At 36.4% G+C, this 4,809-nt stretch overlaps 1 non-coding gene across 1 annotated transcript; it reads left to right on the top strand.

The window, feature by feature from the left end:
- The first annotated feature begins 3,936 nt into the window (after nt 1–3,936).
- LOC122028378 lies at nt 3,937–4,043 on the top strand. Its single transcript, XR_006124769.1, has one exon. It is a non-coding gene; the product is annotated as a small nucleolar RNA R71 (small nucleolar RNA).
- Nucleotides 4,044–4,809: the final 766 nt, after the last annotated feature.

Here is a 4,809-nt window from a genome sequence, read left to right as displayed (position 1 = left end):
AGATATCACCAGGGACAAATTAGGAATATCTCTAGAAAATATGTCCCTAAGAAATTTTTAATCAATCTAGTAAGTTGGAACCTATATTGGGTTCCTAAGTCCTGTTTAAATTAACTATTGATTAGACTTAGAGCTTTTTGGGCAAGAAAATGAAACATTGAAATTCTCTATGAGGCTTTGTCTAAGGAAGTGGTTGTTGCTTCAATAACTAAGAAGGCCTAGTGCCTCGCCACGACCAGGAAGCCAAAATATTGAAATAAATGTTTAATTAACTTTCTGTCAAAGCATTAAAATTAGAATTAATTAATGCTTTTAAATTTTTTCAAACATTTTTTTTCAAATAGTTTTATACTTAGAAAAATACTTACGTGAATTTTTTTAGAAAAATCTTCAGTTAGGATTTTTTTCAAAAATATTTTTACAAAGACTTAAAAAATTATTTTTCTTGAAAATAATTTTTTTTAACAAAAAAAAAAATGAATTTTTTTTAACAAAAAAAAATTGAATTTTTTTTGGAAAAATTCTCTTTTATACTTAGAAGAATTTTCAGAAGATTTTTTTTTTTTGCCTAAGTTAAAAGTTGAACATTTCTGCTTAAATTTTTTTTAGAAAAATTTTCAAAAAATGTTTTTACAAACGCTGTCTAAAGTTAGATTTTTTTTTACTTATAATTTCACTTAGAAACATTTCTTAAAATTTTACTTAAAAATCTTTTTCCAGAGACTGTTTATGTAATATTATTGCAAAATTTTTAAGGATCTCAAAATTTTTCTAAGTTTTTTACCCTTAGATTTTTTTTTCTTAGAACCCCATTTTTATGCGATCAAAGGGGGAGAAGGAAAAGTATAAGTCTACGGGGAGGTAGACCAAAATTTTTACTTGTTTTATTTTGCACTTAATTGCAAAATTTAGTTAAGTTTATTTTATGTCTATTTTTACCCTAACTTAACTTGAGTTGCTCACACCAAAAAGGGGAAGATTGTTGGAACCCCAAGGTTGTTTTTGTGTGATCAACTAGTTAAGTTAGGTTCTGTGTGTTTCTAACCTTGTGTCTAAGTGTGCAGGAGCTTAGGAGCACAGGTAGTCGAGTGGAAGACACAGCTAGCGAGAAGGACGGCACGCGGTGCGTCCGAGGGACGAGGCACTGCGGAAGAGTACACCGACGGACGAGTAGGAAGCGTGCGGTAGTTCTGAGGGACGAAAGCCGGAGCAGAAGATTGCTCGAGGAGCAAGAGACGCAGCTAGCGAGAAGGACGGCATGTGGTGCTTCCGAGGGACGAAGACTGCGGATGAGTACACCGGTGGATGAGAAGGAAACACGCGGCGATTCCAAGGGACGAGAAGCCAGAGTGGAAGCCCACTCGAGAAGACCGGAAGTTGGGTTTGGATGAGCCCTTTTCCGGATGGTCGAGATCACCCAAGTGAGCAGAGCCGGAGCAGAAGGACCCGGATCGAGGCAAGCAGAACCGGAGCAGAGGGCTCGGACCAAAAGTTAACTGGAGTTTAGGGTGCCCAGAAGTCAATATTTGACTGGATCACCTTTTACGCGATCTAAACATTGGGGGATAAAGTTTGATCCCCCCCAGGGTGCCCAGAACCCTTTCAGGCGCCCCGACCAAGGCTATAAATATAGCCTTGGTCCAGAAGCTTAAAACAACTCAGAAATTGTAATTCCAACACTTGTGCACTCTCAGTTGTAGTTTAGCTTCTTTCCTTTGTGCTTCATCGTTGTACGAGGCTTCTCCGCCTGAAGGAGTTTCTTTAAGTACGATCATCTTCCTTGGATTAACAACTTCCCTGATTGTAACCAAGTAAATCCTGGTGTGCCTCGTTTTTATGATTTACTTTATGCTTACTTTAATTTACAAGTGTTAGTTTAAGAGTTCGAGAAGGGTGTTTTTGTTTTTGTTTTACAGGACTATTCAACCCCCCCTTCTAGCCAGCCGCAACGGCCCTACAATAACCTGAAAACAAAATAAAGAAACACTTAAGAGAAGACAATTAAAAACTAAACTAACTAAAAAGGAACCCTTAGGTTGTCTCCCAAGAAGCACTTATTTTAGGTCTTTAGCTCGACCTCGTTTCCGTTGATACAGATTATACCCATGGAGCCATGGCTTTCCCTCCTTGGGTTGGTGTTGCTAACTCTTCCTTTATTCTTGCCCTGGTAGGACAGATGTACTTCTCATTATTTGTTAGGAGCCTTCTCCCAACTCTTGCCAGATAATGTGTTTCATTCGACGACCTTCTGTGAGGATGGAAGTTCCATTCCTCAATTTTATATGCATCCACTCCACTGTAAATGATTACCAAAGAAGAAGAGACATCTTTAGGAAATTTAGATAAATCAAATTCTAACTTTTCCTTACCAATAGATAGAGACAGTCTATGATTCTTGACATTAATTATGGCTCCGACGGTCATAAGGAAAGGTCTTCCTAAAATAATTGGGATCTTTGGATCTTCTTCCATATCCAAAATAACAAAATCTATGGGTACTATACAACCACCCACCTCTATCGGCACGTCCTCGACGATACCCATTGGGTACCTGTATGAATGATCAGCTAATTGAAGTGCTATAGTAGTAAGTTTAAAGTTTTTGAGACCTAGCTTATTATAGACTGAATATGGGATGAGGCTAACACTTGCCCCCAAATCATAAAAATCTTTTTCTATGAATTCGGTTCCTATTATGTAAGGAATAGAGAAACTTCGGGGTCTTGAAGCTTCGGGGGAGTGGCTCCTACAATATAAAGCTGCATTCTTCCGTCAATGTTACGGTCTTGAACTCTCCTTTCTTTCTTCTGTTGGACATGATATTCTTCAAAAATATGGCAAACTTCGACATTTGTTGAAGACCATCAATCAGAGGGACTTCAATACATATCTCCTTAACCTTTTCAATAAATTTATTGAATTCTTTATCTTTTTATGTCTTGGCTAATCTTTGTGGAAAAGGGATTGTTTGACTTGTAGGTGAAGTGGAAGAGTCCCTTCAACATTCTTGATAATCTCCTCATCTTTTTAGATCTAAATTGGGTTAGGTGTGGGAGGAGAGGGCTCATCTTGAATGTCAATCCCTTTTGAACCAGTCACTTGGGAATATCCCAAGGTTTGTCCGCTCCGGAGTTCCATTCTATTGCAATGTTCCACTAGATTTACATCAGGTTTACCTGGGAATGCTTCTGATGTTCTTGAAAAAGATGAAGCTATCTGGGCAATCTAGTTATCTTGCATCATTCGGTGCTTTTCAATTTTATCTATTCTTTGAGTAAGTTGCTTGATTTCATTCTTCATTTCTTTTTGTTTAGTAAAACTTCCTAGAGTAACTTTTCTATCCTAGATAGTTGATTACCTTGTGATGATTGTTGTTGATATCTTTGTTGTCCAGGTTGGTAACTTGGCCTTACCCCCGTGGATGGTCCTTGATCTTGGTTATTCTGGTAAGAAAAATTTAGATGATTCTTCCACCCAGGGTTGTACGTGTTGGAATACAGATTGTTCTATCTTTGATTATAACTCACTATTGCATCACACTGCTCAAGTTGATCGATTTGTGTAGAGATGCCTCCCAAAGGGCAATTATCTTGAACATGATCCGTGCTTCCACATGTTTGACATACACAAACAATTGCTTTGACCATATTAGTTCCCATGTTTTCAAGCTTTTCAGTCAGAGCATCCAATTTTACTGATATTAGAGTGATTGCATCCACATCAAACTTTCCTGATGCCTTGATAGACTTTCCATAGAATGAGCCTCCACATCTTTCAGAAGCCCATTGATGATGATTCTAAGCTACACTTTCTATGATATCTTCGGCCTCATCTAAGCTTTTATTCATTAATGTCCCTCCAGCTGCGGAGTCAAGGGACACCTTCGTGTGATAATTAATGTTGTTATAAAAAGTGTGTAGCACTAGCCACTTCTCAAGTCCGTGATGTGGGCATTGCCTAAACATATTTTTGAATCTATCTCATGCCTCAAATAATGATTCTGAATCTGATTGCTTGAAACTTGCTATTAAATTCCTCATATGGATAGTTTTACTAGGAGGATAGAATTTATCAAGAAATTATTGCTCACATTATTCCCAAGATGTGATACTATTGGTAGGTAAGGAATTAAGCCACTACTTGGCTCGATCTCTTAAAGAAAACCCAAATAACAATAATCTTACTGCTTCTGCTAAAACTCCATTCATCTTCATTGTGTTGTAAATTTCATAGAAAACTTCCAAATGTTGGTTCAGATCTTCATGAGATCCACCTCCAAATTGATTTGTTGAACCATTGTGATCATCGCAGGCTTAATCTCAAAATTATTAGATTCAATAGGTGGTCTTATGATGCTAAACCGAAGTCCACATGCATATGACACTGCATAATCTTTGAGAGGTTTGTTTGCTATTTTAAATGATTCTTGTTCTTCTTGATGTTTTTACAGGTTCCTTCTTCGATATGTTCTATCAATTTCAGGATTGAGTGTAATAAATCTCCTATAAAATTGGATTTTCACATGCAAGAACAAGATTACAGATATTCCAATCACAATCTCTAAATACAAAACAGAATTTTTCAGTTTTTGAATTAGAATGAAGTTGTTGGAAATCTAAAATACAGAATTTAAATTGCAAAAGGAAATAAAATTATAGAATTAAAAGTAAGAAAATGCAAGATGTATTTACAAAAACTAAATTACAAAATGTATTTACAATAAAAGAAAAGAAAACAAGTTTAGACTAATTCAAATGATTATCAACTAATATTATAAACTTAATCTCAGGCAACGACGCTAAAAATGTA

Source organism: Zingiber officinale, chromosome 10A, assembly GCF_018446385.1.
Source record: "Zingiber officinale cultivar Zhangliang chromosome 10A, Zo_v1.1, whole genome shotgun sequence".
NCBI lineage: Eukaryota > Viridiplantae > Streptophyta > Magnoliopsida > Zingiberales > Zingiberaceae > Zingiber > Zingiber officinale.
Note: the sequence above shows the minus strand (reverse complement) of the source record. Positions and strands in the feature narration are given on the sequence as shown.